The sequence below is a fragment of the Chrysemys picta genome, chromosome 18, assembly GCF_011386835.1.
Source record: "Chrysemys picta bellii isolate R12L10 chromosome 18, ASM1138683v2, whole genome shotgun sequence".
Taxonomy (NCBI): domain Eukaryota; kingdom Metazoa; phylum Chordata; order Testudines; family Emydidae; genus Chrysemys; species Chrysemys picta.
The window spans coordinates 18,272,298-18,290,088 of record NC_088808.1 but is presented as its reverse complement, the minus strand read 5'-3'; the positions used below and the strand labels follow the sequence as shown (position 1 = coordinate 18,290,088).

General features: G+C 45.1%; 1 protein-coding gene and 1 non-coding gene across 2 annotated transcripts in view; one reads left to right on the top strand and one right to left on the bottom strand.

Moving 5' to 3' along the window:
- The window catches only part of LOC135976492 (spidroin-1-like), a 925,731-nt gene that overhangs the window by 9,340 nt on the left and 898,600 nt on the right, over nucleotides 1-17,791 (bottom strand). The window lies entirely within an intron of this gene.
- On the top strand, nucleotides 14,287-14,414 carry LOC112059678 (U6atac minor spliceosomal RNA). Its single transcript, XR_002888967.2, has one exon. It is a non-coding gene; the product is annotated as a U6atac minor spliceosomal RNA (small nuclear RNA).

Here is a 17,791-nt window from a genome sequence, read left to right as displayed (position 1 = left end):
AAAGCAAATATGCTGTGGCATGTCTCCTTTGCCCAGCCAACGGCCATCATCTTGGCTAAGAGCAGGAACTGAACCAGGGACCACCAGAGCTACAGGAACAGGTCGCTACTCTGCTGTAACAGACTCTCATCCTCTGTGGGTCAGGCCCAGCGGCAGACACATAATACACTGACCAGTGGATTACACACCACCCCAGCCACAGGGTTTCCCTCCCAACTGCCTGCAACAACAAAAGCCCTATGCTAGTGTGGTGTATCCTACCTTCAGGTGTGTGATTAAGCCTGGGGTCTTGCTGGGTCAGTTTGCTTGGTGTCTTTATTGAGAGAGAAGAGAAAAAGAACATGGGTTTTCTTTCAAATCTAACTTGTTAGAACAGTGAAGTGTTCGTGCCAGTCAGCAGATGCCTTCTCCCCGTTGGCCCATGCTCAATAGATCTTGGCTCTCAGAGGAGGAAGAAGGTCATAATGACTGAGGACACCAGGAGGCAGCAGCTGGACAGGGTATAATGTGGGAGGGCAGATCTCGGGGAGCCATTGCACAGATCCGTGTCACAGCAATGGATCCGCACACCCGGCAGCTCCTGCTGTTGGCAGTGACGGGATGTGGCACAACCACTAGTCAGCAGGATTCCCAGCACCACTGCAGAGCAAGCACAGAGCAGAGAGAACATCCCGTCAGGGCAGAGGGACATGGTTGGTCCAAACAAAGTAAAACACAGTGCAATATAATCAGTGCGGGGTGAACCTCAGAGAGGGTGGTCCTGGTCCTAACCCTGATCCTGGTCTTGCTTACTCTGCTTGTACCCCACTCTCACTGCAGTGAATTCACCTGGCCGACACCATGCCAAACAAGAGCAAAATCCACTAGTTCTACAAAATTCTGAAGAGCTGCCTCACTCCTGTGGGACTTGCAGGCTTCCGAGTGTGGACACACGCTATTTCCAGCGTCAGAAAATGTGTCCTGGGTCACTCTGTCCAAAGCCACACAAATGTAAGCAGATCTATTCAATATCATGCCCAATTAAAGATGGTTTCTGCAAGTCGAGACCTGGCTCTTTGCAATGGTCTGGGGACTTCATTACCCAACTGAGAATGGCTTGATGACTTTTGCTGCTCATACCAACTTCAAGGGCCTGATCCAAGGCCCAGTGCAGTCAATGGAAGCATCTCCACTGTCTTCAAATGGGTGTGATCAGGACCCATCTCAACACCCTCTGGTTGCTATGCTCTGGCTTGCAGGCTGAATTACCGGACACACGCTGCCCCTATAGGGCTGTAACAAAACAACACCATAGCCTGGTACCAGCAAAAATAAACTGATTTGCTTTTGCTTTTGCACAACAGCACTGCCGATCAGAGAACACACACACACACGGCCCGGACAAGCGAAATGGAGGCAGACTTACCGCTTTCCGTTTTAATGCAGAACCGGTGTTTGAAGCCCTGGTGAGAATGGGAGCAGGTAATCACTTCTGGGTTGGAGCAGCCCATGTCAACGTACTTTGTGCCAACGATAATATTGCAGCCGTAGCATTGTAGACCAGAAGCTAAGCAAGACCATTGGAAACATGACTAGATTCTTCCAAGGGCAAATACTTCCGTTCTTTTTAGAGATCCTTCAATAAAATGTTTGTGTTGCCCTTTCCCTTGCTGAGCAGCCGTGTTAGTCTGTATCCGCAAAAAGAACAGGAGTACTTGTGGCACCTTAGAGACTAACAAATTTATTTGAGCATAAGCTTTCGTGGGCTACAGCCCACTTCATCAGATGCATAGAATGGAACATATAGTAAGAAGATATATATACATACAGAGAACATGAAAAGGTGGGAGTTGCCATACCAACTCTAAGAGGCTAATTAATTAAGATGAGCAATTATCAGCAGGAGGAAAAAAAACTTTTGTCGTGATAATCAAGATGGCCCATTTCAGACAGTTGACAAGAAGGTGTGAGGATACTTAACATAGGGAAATAGATTCAATTTGTGTAATGACCCAGCCACTCCCAGTCTCTATTCAAGCCCAAGTTAATGGTATCTAGTTTGCAAATTAATTTCAGTTCATCAGTTTCTCATTGGAGTCTGTTTTTGAAGCTTTTCTGTTGCAAAATTGCCACCTTTAAGTCTGTTACTAAGTGACCAGAGAGGTTGAAGTGTTCTCCTACTGGTTTTTGAATGATGAAGTGGGCTGTAGCCCACGAAAGCTTATGCTCAAATATATTTGTTAGTCTCTAAGGTGCCACAAGTACTCCTGTTCTTTTTGCGAATACAGACTAACACGGCTGCTACTCTGAAACCTTTTATATTTGTGCAACTAATGGGCCCAAGGAATATGCTCATACCATTATAACAATACCTCCTTTAGCCCACTAGAGGTCACTATAAAACCAGAGCTATGAGAGAGAGCAGGGGCCAAGCCTGAATGAGCATAATTAGAAGCAGTTTTGTAAGCAGTAAAAGAAATCTTAGTGCCTTACAGACCTCTCGGAGTCAATATTTAGGCTCAGATCCTCAAAGTTATTTAGGTGCCTAACTCTCATGGGACTTAAGAGCCTAAGTACCTTTGACAATATGGATGTTGGTGACTTTAGGGGATATCTCTGTATATATCACAGAATGTGTTCGGCTATTATTGTGATCATTATTATATAGGCCAACAAATGCATCAGGTAACTGGAAAATTAAATACAAAGCATTCAGTCCAAGTCTAGGATATTGTGCACCCATCTCGCTTTAAAAAGAGTTTCTGCTCTGAAAAGTGGGTGCAAAAATGGCCCCAGGAGGTTCTGCCTATATTCCCAGGTTTTGAATTGTGTTCGAATTGTGTTTCACTGATTCCAGATCACACGTGCTCAGTATGCAAGTCAAAATGGGGTTTTTCCTACATCCCAGCCCTGCAAACACAACCTGGGAGTTGAAAGCCAAGCTGGTTTCTTTCCTTTTCACACATCATCATCATCAGTAAGAAGGGTTCCACAGGCCTACTTCTGCCCTCAATGACACTTGTGGAGCCCCATTGCTAGGTAACTCATCAGTCCCGGAGCTGGAGCTCAGAGAACCATTCTGTTGATGACGCACAACAGGGAATGCGGTCCAGCTCTTGTCCATCAGCTGTGCAGGGCTAACAGTGGCACAAACTTATTTTAGCCATTAAAGTCAGCATCTCTGATGCCGAATGCACACGGGGTAGACAAGGTGCCCCGGTAACTTATCAGGGCAGACTTACACTCTAATCTGGTATTTCTCACCAGGCTGATATCACTACTCTATGGGTGGGTGCCATCCTTCGGCTAGGATGAAAATGTTGTTAATCAGATGCTGTTTCCAAGTAGCAGAGACAATATACACCCTCCCACACACTGAAAGTCTCTCCCTCTCTCTAGTCAAATAACTCTGCCTCTGAAACAGTTCCCGAGAAGATATCATTAAGCAAACAGAAAGCTAGACTATGATCTCTGAAGAGCCAAGAAAAATAATGTTGCCTTCATTTGAAAAGAGGTTACAAAGAGGAGGGATCTAGACTGTTCTCAGTGGTAGCAGATGATAAAACAAGGAGTAATGGTCTCAAGTTACAGTGGGAGAGGTTTAGGTTGGATATTAGGAAAACCTTTTTCACTAGGAGGATGGTGAAGCACTGGAATGGGTTACCGAAGGAGGTGGTGGACTCTCCTTCCTTAGAGGTTTTTAAGGCCCGGCTTGACAAAGCCTTGGCTGGGATGATTTAGTTGGGGATTGGTCCTGCTCTGAGCAGGGGGTTGGACTAGATGACCTCCAGAGGTCCCTTCCAACCCTGATAGTCTATGATTCTATGCTCATATATCATTGTCATTTGGATGCTTATTTTTTCTATTAACGTCTTCCCTTTGTTAAACCCTGGTGTCTAGCAGAGCTGCAAACTGACAATGAAATATCAGAGGGGGCAGGATAGAAAAGCAATTGTCTGGGACCTCTGGGACAGTGAGTCCCACCCAGTGTCCCGAGTCCCCTTATGGTACAAGGATAGCACATGTTTTCCCAGCTGGATTTAGTCGTGTTCTCTGAGAATTGCCCGTAGTCTAAGTCTGGATGAAAATCAAGCCATCTCAAGTCCCTAAAAAACAGTGGTCATGGACAGAAAGGAGCAATAAGGATTTTCATGCAGTCATCATGGGAATTTTAAGGCAGACACAGCACCTGATCCCTGGATTGCACTCAATGAGCAGAACAATAGAAGTCGGTAACTCCTTGACTATAGCCGCACTGGATTTCCCACTGTTCCACTGCTGTGTGTGCAGTCCTCCAGGGCTGGAGATCTGACAGCGCTTCCACATCCCACCCCCGCACCTCCAAATAATAATACTTAGCCCTTCCGTAAGTCCTCTCAGCTTCAGCTCTCAAAGCATTTCACTGTATAGATAGGGAAATAAAGCCACAAAGGAGCTTTTCCCAAGGCCACCCAGTGAAGAGGGTCAGGAACAGAACCCAGGGCTCCTGACTCATGCTAGACTCACGCTCGTCTTTTATCTGTGCCCCTCTTTTCATACAATATATGATTCTATTAATTCAGTTTCTGAAACCACCAGGACTCAGCAATGATTAGGTAGACCCTGGGTGGAAATGCCCTTAGATGCCCTCCAAAAATAAATCACATTTTTAGCAGCTAGGAGGTTAAAAAAGCAACTTCAGACAACCAGCTGGCACGTCTATAACCTTGTAGATTGGAAGCACTTACCCACTGGAAGAACGAAAGCCACAGTCATCAGAGAGAGGATCCCATATGCAGCACCAAGTCTGTGTCTTAACAGCATGGGGATCAGTTCCGGGGATCCACACTACGTTAAAAACAAAACAAATCAAATGTGTGTGTGCAAAGTGTAGACAGAACAGACCATCTAACCCTTGCAGCCATTCCTGCCCCTTGGCATGCCCGCTACAATCTCCGGGCACGTGCATCATTCTGCGCTACTTGAAAATCAGCTTGTTATTAATTCAGAACCATGGAAACCTTCTTTAGAATCACATCATGAAACAGACAGAAAAAGGCAGTTCGTACATATAAGATCTTCTTGCAGTCGTCCCCTAAGTCTCTCAATCACTGCGGTGTTGGGGCTTTTTGTTTTCCTCCTGAGAGATTCCCCTGATTCTTTCGCTTCACGAACAGACGTGTGTGTGTGTGTGTGTATGTGTAACCCTCGGTTATTTCTGTCCTATTTCCTCTATCCATGATCGTTCCCCATTAATACTATCACGCAGCAGCTCTTGGAGAGAAATTCTCCCTAATCAAGATTTAGTTCTAAATCCACTTGGAAATCCTCTAATTCAGTTGGATTAGACAGAAGGGTTGGGGTTTTTTTCCCCTTTTTTTTCTTTTTCCTCTTTGAGCTTTTTCATCTGGTTGAGCTGACTTTGTATGACATACTGTGCTATTTCAAGAGGCCAAGAATAATTTTATTAAAGAGAAATGGACTGATTTTAAATCCCAAATTAAGATTTTCGAACAAAATATACCCCCCGGTGGGGTGATGCTGTTAGAGCAAAACTGGATGCAGGCAGAAACGGATTACAAATTTTTGATCATTTATTTAAAAGAAAATGGTTTCTTTTTTAAACTAGAGAGAGGCCTGAAGTAAAATCCCAGATCTGAACGGTGTCTTGCCCCAACATTAGGGAGGGAAGATGCTCCAGTGATTAAGACACTGGTTTAGGAGACCAGGGTTCAGTTCCCTGCTCTGTTACAGATTTCCTGTGTGACCTTGATGAAGTCATGGAGTCTCTCTCTGCCTCAGTGTCCCATGTGTACAATGTGGATAATAGCCCTGCCCTGCCTCACAGGTGTGTTGTAAGGTAATAATAATACCTAGCCCTTATAAAGCACTTTTCATCCATAAATCTCAAAGCACTTAACAAAAGGGCTCGGTACCATTATCCCCCTTTTACAGATGGGAAAACTGAGGCAGAAAGAGGGACAGTGACTTGGCCATGGGCATCCCCAACAGGCCAGAGGTAAAGCCAGGAACAGAATCTAGGTTCCACTGCAACGCAGGAGCCACCATGCCACATAAAAATCTTCCCACTGGCTCTACCCACAATTCAGCTGCATCCGTCTTAAAAATCCTGGAAACAAACCCAGCCCGGTCTGTACTAGCGCTTCCATTTTTCAAAACACGCTTTCAATTGACATGATTTCATGAAAGATTTTGGTTTTCATTGAAGCAGTGTATTCTGATGGAAAACTGGACACACATTTTCCAACCAGCTCTAAGTTAAACCTGCCAGCAGCTGCATTCCTGAGGAGCCAATTCACACACGCTGGGCAATCCCTAGCCTAGAAATATCTTGGTACATGGAGCATACAGCACCAGAGAGGCGATCAGCAGTGGAAAAGTGATAGCCAAGAGACCCAAGTTTTAACAAGTGGTATGAGGAAGAAGAAGACAGTTGCGCAAGCAAAGCACACTGGATGCATTAAAAAATAAAAGGGCACAAAGTAGGCGAAGAGACAAATGCTGATTTCAAACCATTGTGACTCCCCATTGACCTCAGTTGAGCTATTGCGGATTTACACCAGCATGAGATCAGAATCAGGCCCATTGGTGACACTTCAGTTATTGCTGATTTGCACCAATATCAGTGAGATCAGAATCAGGCCTGTAGCCTGTAGCAACCGGCATGGATCTTGGAGGGAGGAACACAGGTTGCAGGAGAGAAGCATTTGGAGGAGGCATCAGGAAGTCAGTCTGTGTGCACATGACTGGCATGCTCGCTGCAGTTGCAGATCTCTGTAAATAGCCTTCTTAATGAAGAGTCAGTTTAGTGTCACAAACGTCAAGTCCTTTCATGTTATTACCCAGCACCCGGTATGTGAAACAAGGCCGGAGTTACTCGTGATTTGCGTCAGTAACATCAGAATCAGGCCCATTGACATGAATGGAGTTCTTGCTGATTTGCACCAGTGTACGTGAGATCAGAAGCAGGCTCACTGGGAGGACGAGAGCACAGGACTGAGAGCAGAAATGAAGCCTGAGATGCAGCCTCCTAGAGCGCTGAGAGCAAGGACAAGAGGTACGCTCTCTTCAATGAGTTGCTGGCCAGACTGCATTCAGAATTTGCAACTGCTGGTGGCAAAGCCCCTGCAGCAAGGACACAACGGCCAGATCAGAGCCCCATGGCTGCTGCTCTAAGCCTGCCATAGCCTCAAAGTTCTTGGCCATCTAATCGTTGGTGTCCCGAGTCTCGCCAGCTCCCCCACCTCCAAAGCCCAAGCTCTAAATGTAGCTAATTGGACTTAAAGAGCTAATGCTTACTGAGAAGAGAGAACAACCGAATGTAGGGGATTAAAAAATTAAAATGGCAAAATAAGTAGCTTAGTTAGGGTGGACATCAACCTCTCGTTAGCTGCGCCGGGGAAAGCAGTTTCTCTGGGTCACACCCTCTCACCCAGTGTCTGACTCACGCAGCTGGGGTCACAAGAAACAAATAGGAGAGTGAGGTGCTGGCCGCCTGAGGAAATCTCTCCGTGTGTAAAGGGATTGGGGCGGGGGGGAAACATAAGCAGAGAAATAGAAGCCTTGATCATTGTCACTTTCATTCCACACTGTGCCTAGGCTGCCACGCCACATGAATAAAGCTTCCAACGGGGTAGGAGAAATGGGCTGGATTGGAGCTGTTTACTCTGCCCACCATAGCCCTGCTGTAGCCCTTTTTACTCCATGGTATCAAAATGTTTTTCAAGGATGAGTATAGCTATCTACATTTTCCAGATGGGGAAACTGAGGCATGGAGCAGTTAAGTCACTTCCCCAAGGCTGCACAGCCAGCTAGTGGCAAAATTGGGAACAGCACCCAGATCTCCCAGTTCTGATCACATGTCACCTACTGGCTTAATGTATTATGCATCCTCCTTTAGCGGCTGGTCCATCCAGGATAATAGCCTACTATTACTACCTAATAATGGAATTTACTCATTTAGCTCAAATGATAGCTGTCAATGCTTTTGTCATAACTTTATAGGGAAGGGTAACAGCTGTCCTGTGTACAGTACTATAAAATCCCTCCTGACCAGAGACTCCAAAATCCTTTTCCCTGTAAAGGGTTAAGAAGCTCAGGTAACCTGGCTGGCATCTGACCCAAAGGACCAATAAGGGGACAAGATACTTTCAAATCTTGGGGGAGGGGGGGGAAGGCTTTTGTTTGTGCTCTTTGTTTGGGAAGTCGTTGGCTCTTGGGACTGAGAGGGACCAGACATCAATCCAGGTTCTCCAAATCTTTCTGAACAAGTCTCTCATATTTCAAACTTGTAAGTAAATAGCCAGGCAAGGCGTGTTAGTTTTTATCAACTTGTAAATGTACCTTTTACTAGAGTGTTTATCTTTGTTTGCTATACTTTGAACCTGAGGCTAGAGGGAGGTCCTCTGAGCTCTTTAAGTTTGATTACCCTGTAAAGTTATTTTCCATACTGATTTTACAGAGATGATTTTTACATTTTTTTTTTATTAAAAGCCTTCTTTTATTGATTTTTCCTTGTTTTTAGATCCAAGGGGGTTGGATCTGTATTCACCAGGAGTTGGTGAAAGGAAGGACGGGGGGATGGTTAATTTCTCCTTGTTTTAAGATCCCAGGGGGGTTGGAACTGTATTCACCAGGAGTTGGTGGGAGAAAGGAGGGGGATGGTTAATTTCTCCTTGTCTTAAGATCCAAGAGGTTTGGATCTGTATTCACCAGGGAATTGGTGAAAGGTTTCTCAAGGCTTCCCCGGGAAGGGAATCCACTTGGGAATGGTGGCAGCGGACCAGATCTAAGCTGGTAGTTAAGCTTAGAAGTTTTCATGCAGGCCCCCACATTGTACCCTAAAGTTCAGAGTGGGGAAGCAGCCTTGACAGCTTTAAAGCTGAAAACCCCAGGCTCAAAGCCCAGTGGTGATTCACAAGGGAGCCAGTACATGTTCAGTTTGTGTGGTCCAGATCCACAAAAGTGTTTAGGCTCCTCACGTCCATTGAAATCAACGGAAAAAGACTCTTTCCTGGCCAGAGGAGTGCCGGCTCATGACTTGCCGTCTGCTTCTCCAACAGAACTGAATGATTATGGTACGGATTTGTCCTTGGGAAATCTCCCCACTAATTAGGATGTATGGCTCGACTAGCAACTGGAAATTGAGTCTTATCTCCTTGTAGACCTATTCAATAGCCAGTGTGGTCATTAATAGTTCACTTGGAGGCAACACATACTTGTCTAAGTCAAGTGCAAGCACTCAGTATGGCCAATTAATGTTGAACCAAAGAAGCAGCACCTAGGAGAGCTGCCTAAATAATGGGGACCATATATTGAAATCATGAACACCCCGCCGTGTCTTGCCTCAAAGCAATGTGAGTGTAACAAATGTCTAACGTGGTGAAGAACAAAAGCCTGGGGGAGGAGATCAAGTGTATACTTAGGATTAATGACATTCAGCCATAAATCCTAGGATTCAACAAGCAGAGGAAGCTAACTTTTAATCTTCAATTAACTACATTGGTTTCTGAGTTGAGAGACCAATTGTACGAAAGAAGATCTGGCATCAGCTGATACAAATCAGCATAACCCTGTTGAGCTGATGGAACGACACTGATTTAGGGCCAGATATTTAACTAGTGTAAATGTACGCCAACCTTCAACCAAACCATCCACTTCCATGAACTTGTCCAGTTTCATAAGGTAGGCCAGGTATTTTGGATGAGAAGCTCCCAACCTAGAAATCCCAAGGTATGTGGACAACCAGGCCACTGATTCAAGATGCAGGAATCTTGTCTTTCAGTCAGGACGGAACTCACACCTTGACACATTGGTCTTATAGCTCATCAAAGGTGGACACCTCCGGCAGCACAAAGTCTTGACCACTTGCAGTCTTTTAAAGCTCATAAGCTCCTCCCCATAACAAAAGCTCCACCCATGTGAATCACCAGAAAGAGACGTCGCTCACAGTAGATCAGTGGTTCCCAAACTATGCATTGTGCCCTCAAGTTGGGCTGCACCCTCAGCAGATGAATATACAAACCAAATCCTAATGCGTCCAGACCCGCTCTACAAAAAGGCATCCTCCGCGCAGCGTGACCTCGCGTGCACCGTACGTGCAAGGTCACGCTGCCTGGAAGATGCCATTTTGTGGAGCACGTATTTCTGTTCGGGGCCCATGCAGGTGCTGCATGAGGTTCAGTCTCCAGCAGCGACTCTAGTGATGTAGTTATGGGGTCACAGGAATCAATAAGTCTCAGAATTGGGGTCATGCAGGCAAAAAGTTTGGGAACCTTGCAGTAGATGGTGCAGACATTCCTAATATGATCATGGTGGCAAGTGGTTCAACTGGACTCCTAGAACCTGGCTCCCTCTTGGTGGGGCTTGCATGTACCCAGGGCTTCTGCTGGACTCTTTGGCCATAGCTGCTTCTCATTTAGGGTTAAGATAAGCGGTGGCATCTCCAAACACCATCCGCTTAAGTCACCAAAATGAAATGTCACTCATGGTAAATTGTGCAGATCTGAGTGACCCTTCCACTCCCTTCTCAGAGGAGGAATGGAAGCGTCAACAGTCCTGATATTTAAGTTGTCACTGAGCATCTAACACCTAATGGAGCAGAAATTTGAAATTTGGCCAGGAAATTTGCCTCATCTCCCTGTTTCTTACACAAGCAATGACCAAAGCGTGACGCTGCTCCGCTCATGAGGTCACAATTTGAGGTGCTTCCATTGCTGATTTGCCTTGGCTTCTTGCTTTCATTTCCTTTGGCGCCCATTCTTTTAGAGCGTGTTTTTGGTGCTGATGCCACCTTTGGAATTAGCATAAATGTCCCTCATCACGTCATTAGCCCTGATGTAATTTACAGAGATTTATCAGCGCTGGACAATTGGAATCAGCAAACTGAAAGTTCATGGTACATTCATGTTCTCACTTAAACCTTTGGGATACCCAGAAAAATAGATAAACCGAGCACAGATTAGACGGTTTTGCGGGTAAATCCTTCTTAGAGCTCATCCCCAACCAGAGACATAATTTATCACATGGCACTAATTTCCCCGTCTCCGTCAAATCCCCCGGTGAATGGGTCTCAGTCTGGGGCAGCTGGAACGCTGGTTTATTATGAATGCTGCAGGCACAAAAACCAGCATGTTGTTTGTTTGCACCTGAAATATTTGTTGATTGTAAACCCTGAATTTGCAGCTGCTCTTAGACACTCATTTTTCATTGAACTTTCTAAAGAGTCTATTTGGAGGGGTTCAAAACATAAAAGAAGAAATAAAATAATGAAACACTGCACTTCCACCAGTGGATCGCAAAGATGTTAGTTAATTAACCTCCGGGAGGTCTGCATTATTGTATTCATTTTACCGACAGATGAAATGAGCCACAAAGAGATTATGACTCGCCTCGGGTCACGCACACAAGTGTCCCTGGCCGAGCCTCAGATGATGTAAATTGCCAATGGAACGATGGCAATTTGCACCAGCTGAGGATTTGCACCCAGAAGCACTGACCCCAGTCCTGTGTGCTGACCTTTAGAGGACACATACTCCACCCCCACCCCCCAAAGGAAATTGTTCTGGGTTTGTTCCATTCCGAATCTGCCAACTGTAATGGAGACAGAACTAAACTCTGGGGGATTTCACGGGGATTAGGAAGAATTCACATGGGATTCAGAATTCAAAATGCTAATCCCCAAACCACACCCACGTCTCAACAGTTCAGGGCCGGCTCCAGCATTTCTGCCGCCCCAAGCAAAAAAAAAAAAAAAAGCCGTGATCGCAATCGCGACCGGCGGCGGCAATTGGGGAAGAAAAAAATCGGCAGCGGCAGTTCGGCGGCAGGTCCTTCGCTCCTAGAGGGAGTGAGGGACCTGCCGCCCCCGAATTGCCGCAGGTGCCGCCCCTCTCCCCTGGCCGCCCCAAGCACTTGCTTGTTAAGCTGGTGCCTGGAGCCGGCCCTGCAACAGATCATTCATGGGCCTCGAGCTTTTTAGACCTACAAAATGCCACCCAAACAGGTAAAATCCCAACTGCAGGATGCCTTTTATATCAGTTTGTGTCTCCATATGCAAAGAAGGAACACACTCATACGCCTTTTAGCCGCATCCCATCCCATCCCCTTCCTATGGTCTCTCTCGCCTAAGTCACAACTGAAACTGAGATTGTAAACTCCCTGAGGCAAGAGCTGTGTCTTTCTAAGCCTTCTGTGGAGCACCCAGGGAGCTGCAAAATAAGTAATTTTATTAAGATGATGTTAAAAAAAAGTAGTGAACAGAGTTTGAGCATAGAAGTTTCTGGTTATCAGGGAATAACATACAGATTATCGAAGGTGCAAAGTTTGTTTTAAGATAAGGTGGCATGAGGAATACATAATCTGCAATATCCCCGATTGCGGGTAAAAGGTTGATGGGTCAAAGTACAGACATTGAGATATGAGGGTATGACGTTCATAAAGTGTCTATGTTCGGGTGTGGATATGATGATGAGGATGGATTGACCCTCATTTGGTGAGATTTAATGTTCAGGGAGTTTATGGTTCCAGTTCATTTGATCCAACGGAGAAGGTCACTTGGTCACCCTGTCTGTGACACCATCCTGTGCACTCACCCCACTGCACTTGTTTCGGTACAGAAGGTCTTACATGCCCAGAGGTGCCTTAAAGAAAACTTTGGTAAAGAGCTGGGACACTGAGCTGGAAACCAGACCTTTTCCATAGTTTGGGGGTCACTGGATCAGGGACGGCGGGTCAGTTCATTATATCTGCCCTAGAATCTGGCGCAGTGCTGTTCAAATACAGCAGGTTGAAAAATGCTGATAATTTTTCATGCAACATTTTTAAATAATTGTTGTCTCACAGGTTTCCACCAGCCACTCCAGAACTGCAGATGACTTCCCTTTCATGCAATGCAAGGAACTTCTTGAGGGCCTCCTGCATTCTTTGGGCACTGTGCTTATATGGCAATATACAGACCAGCCCAATCTCTCTCCAACTCCCCAGTTCAATGTCTCAGGACCAGAGAGGTGTGACACACAGAAGGTTTACAGGGTTAAAATACCCCGTGGGCCTGACTGAATCACCCTCATGCTGGAGCAAAATATGAACAACTCCACTGACATCAGTGTTACAGGCGGGGATCAGGGAAACCTCTAAGTCCACTATAACCCCACTCTCTGCCCCTTTGGGGGGGGTCATTGAAGCCCCATTGTGCCCCCGCTCTCTGCCCCTTTGGGGGGGTCATTGAAGCCCCATTGTGCCCCCGCTCTCTGCCCCTTTGGGGTCCTGGGAATGCTAAATTGCCAGCCTTGCCTAAAGCCCTGAAATGAAAAAAAACAACTACAGTAAAAATGTGGGTTTTTTACATCAGTTTTCTTTAAAACAAACAAAACAAAACAAAAACAACATTGAAAAAATAATAATTAAATAGAAAAAAGTGTAAACTCTCTAAAAAGTTTTGAGAGAGACAAAGCGGGGGAGTTAATCGCTTTTATTGAACCAGCTTCTGTTAGGGTGACCAGATGTCCCTATTTTACAGGGACAGGCCCAATATTTGGGGCTTTTTCTTCTATAGGCGCCTATTACCTTCCACTGCCTGTTCCAATTTTTCACACTTGCTGTCTAGTCACTCTAGCATCTGTTGGTGAAAGAGAGACGCTTTCACACAGCTCCTGTGCTGGTCTGGGGCTTTTATTAAAAAAAAAAAAAAAAAAGTGTTTGTAAAACGATGAACTTTTTGTCCCACTTGGGATTCGAACCTAGAACTCAGGCTCTGCCCCGCCCCGCTGCGGCCGCCATCGTGGGTGAGGCGGATAGGCGCTGTGCACTGCAGCTGCCACATTCAAAATGGCCAGTCAATGTATCTGCTGTTTGGAGACTGCTGATTCGGCTAGTATGTTACGGGTTGTTGGCGTGTGAGGGGCTTTTTCAGGCCCGTCCAACAGGTAGCCCCATGAGACGATCTTCACAGCCGAAAGCAGGATCCTATCGTATTTTTAGGAGCTAAAATTCAGCCCCACCCCTTGTATCCGAATCATCTGACTCCTGTATTCTGATTGGCTAAAAGCGATGAATGTATTAGAGAAAGAGAGACGGGCAACAGCCTAGTTTTAGTCGCTTTATTGAATTAGTCGGCTTCTGAATCACATTACCAAGAGACAATCCTAGGTTAGTCAATACATATTAGTTTTATGAATCAGTTAAAATATTATTATTTGACTCTTCATGCTATTTAATTGCTTTTAGACTGTATTTCTTTAGTCTCCATAACTTTAAAATCTTTAGTATTTCAGCTATTTAAAAGCTTAGGGCTTGTGCCCAGTATTTGTGTTGTATGAAAGGAGAGAAGGTTAGCACTCCCCTTGATAAGGATGGAAGAGGTCCTAGTGACCTTTACAACACGCATATGGTTAAGGCATTGCCACTTACTTCGTGGCATCTAACCAAGTTTTTGTTGTTGTTGTTGCTCTGTCATAGGCCAGTAGAGGACAATAGCCATTGCAATGGGCAAGACTGGTTGGTTTAGCATAATCCCATATCGCCACTAAAAAAGATCATTTGTGAAATGCAGCAATAAAGTCAAAGTATCATAGAAATACAAGTAAAACCACAGAGTAAATTAGCTCAGCAAGGCCATTTTCTCCTGCTGATTTCCAGTTCTGTCAAGAGTGGGTTTTATGCATGATCATGTCCACGGTTTGAAAACAGAAATAAATGTTGATATGTTAATCCCATTTTAACAGTGAAAACTGAGACTTTGCATCAAAGAAATTACTCCATTTTTATAGTGCGATATAACCCACCCACCCCTTCATCCAGGAGATGCCCAAACACGTTTAACTATATAGTCATACTATGATACAGTGGCTGGATGTGTGTGATGGTTTTTAAAAAAAAAAATGGGGAAAAAATCATTGCAAAAACCATTTTCTAGATAGATGGAGAAGTCCTGGTACACAATAGAGGCAGGGCCGGCTCTGGCTTTTTTGCTCTCCCCGACCGGCCGCAGCGCTGGGAGGAGGGCGGAGAGCCCGGCCGCGGCCCCGCTCTCCCCGACCGGCCAGAGCGCTGGGGAAGAGCGGCGAGCCCGGGTGAGCACTGCCCCCATCCAGGTGCCGCCCCAAGCACATGCTTGGAGGGCTGGTGCCTGGAGCCGGCCCTGAATAGAGGATATTTCACAATGCTCATAATGTGCAATCAGCATTTGCTATGTATTAGACTATTTTCTCTCTTGTTCATGTTTGCATATTGCCTGATGGGCACTACCATAATATTAATAATAAAAGTGGTTGAAAATCTGAAATATTTTTAAAAGATCTAAACCCCATTGGAAAACTCCAGTAGACTACATATAGTTTAATAATTTACTAAAGATTAGATCATTCATGGTGGAGTTGAGCTCATTCTAAATCAGGCTGGCTAGGATGACAAAACCCAGGAGTTTTAATGAAAAACTAAGGAACAAATCATTTTTGTTTTGCTCTCAGAAATCATGGCTGTGATGACACACATACAGCCTTGTATTTCCAAGACCACAACTCTGTGCCCCACAAGACCTGTGGGGCATTCACGAATTCTCAAATCAACTTTCAGGATCCGCACAACGCAGCATTTATTACATTGTGATGCACCATCGTGTCATAATGCTGATTTGGATGTGACATGTCACTACAGCCGTTCCTAGTCCAACTAGGTCAGACGCTGAAAATGGACACACAGCACTTCTGAAATGCTCTGTGCACAGAGAAGGGCAGTAACCAGGTGGACAGCATGCTCTGCAATGGTGTGGAGGGAGAAAATTTGCAGCAGAGGCTTGTCTGACAACATCCTGACTTGGTTGAGATCCTGGATAATGCTTGTTCAATCCCAAGCCCTATATGTATTCTCTCATTGTTTCCTTGTATACCCCCATCTTTCTGTAACTATCTCATCTCATACTTAGACTGCAAGCTCTTTGGAGCAGGGACCATCGTTTCTGTTCTATTTGTACAGTGCCTAGCACAAAAGGCTCTGGGTCATGATTGGGGCTACACAAGTACACACAGGCACTAAACAATGTAGTACTTCCTTGCCCTTGACGCCAGCTGAATGATCCTTGTGTAATTTGCTTTTTGTAGTTTAGGCACACACATCAGGACATTAATTCTCCCATGTTGCATGGATTCAGAATCCCATTAACTGGATTATTTGCTGGTAACTGATGAACACCTGCCTAACTGGAGCCTCTAAAAGTGAACATCTGAACTCTGTCTCAGAGACTACGCTCCAGGGAGGAGGAAGTTATCCCTTTTATTACTTAGTTTAGCCACTCAGGCAGGGATGGTAGCACTGGGCTAGGTAAGAAGATATTTTTATTAGAAGGTTGCGGGTTAATACTCTCATTTCTACAGTGCTTTCCTTCCGAGTTCAACACGCGGCACTCACAAGACAGGTGTGTAGGGCACATGTTCCCTATTTCACAGATAAGGAACCTACCACAACCTAATTTTCAGAGGTGTTGAGCATCTGCAGTTCCCACTGACTAGCAGGGATTTTAGTGCTCAAACTCTTAGCAATCAGTTCACAAGTGATTTGCCATGTGTCAAAGAGCGAAGAACAAACAGAAGCTACAGTTATAAAATCAGGGGTAGGTCCTATAGTTACACACACTTTGTTATTCCCAGGCAGAATCCCCCTGAGCTAAACAGAAGCCCTTGTTGGAGAAACTGCTTGTTGCATGTGAATCCCCTCATGTGCAAACAATCGGCAAGCCAGCCGTACACCCTGGCTGAATCAGCCGTCTTGAAACTCTACTAGGTATTTACCGTAATGAGTTAAAAGACATTGACTCAACATTTTGGAATAGCGTTTAATGGTGTAGGTTTACCAGGTAGAATGCAATAGGAACATGACAAGTCTTTTAGTCAGGAGTGGATGTTACTACTATCAATAGCACAAAAAACAGGATAGTTTTATTTCAAGAACCTTAAGAAGTTACATTCGACTGTGTGAATAGCACCTTATAGGAACAGAATCTCACAGGAGGATTCTTGTTACATGGTGTTACTGATACATACAGCAATTCCAAAGTGGGGGGAATCTAACTAGGGACACAGTGCTCCCTGGTTTCAGTACTACGAGTAGCTGCAATGAGAAAAACACAGGAGGAGTAAGGCTGGCTTAACAGCCAGTTTGGTACAGCCCAACTTGAACCCTATATTTATGCAGGAAAAAATATTGACCCTTAAATGTCTCATCATACTAGATGGTACAAATTAAAATATGTAGCTTCCAGCTTCAATTTGAACACGGAGTGGAGAAGCTAGTAAGCCACATGCCAACACCACCAAGTGTTTCAGATTTGGGCCCACTCTGCATCAGGTTGTTTCCACTGGTCCATGCTGGGTTAGGTTCTTCACTAAAGCACCTGACTATGGAGAGAGCCTGTTAAACTACTCCCACGTATTCAATAAAAAAGGAGTATATGAAAAAGTTGACAGGATCTCTACACCTAAACTAAATCTGATTCTTCAGAAAATTCCATTAGTAGCCGACTGTCTTATACACCAACTCGGTCAAGAGATTGTTCTGCAGCTGTTTTCCCAAGAGCGTCGTGCTTACACATGGGATTCCCTTTATTTACCAGAAAACCAGCTCACGTGTAGCTGAATACTGAAGTAACTTTTGCAGGTGCACACTTTGTACTGGGAAGTTAATACACTTAAGGTGTTAAACATCAGTTTCCACAGCCCTCTCCCCTTCAGATCATCCACACAAAGAAACAGAATGAAGCAACTTATCTCTAAGTGCCCTGTACCCTCTCGCACTGTTGTGTAGCAGAGGCAATCATCAA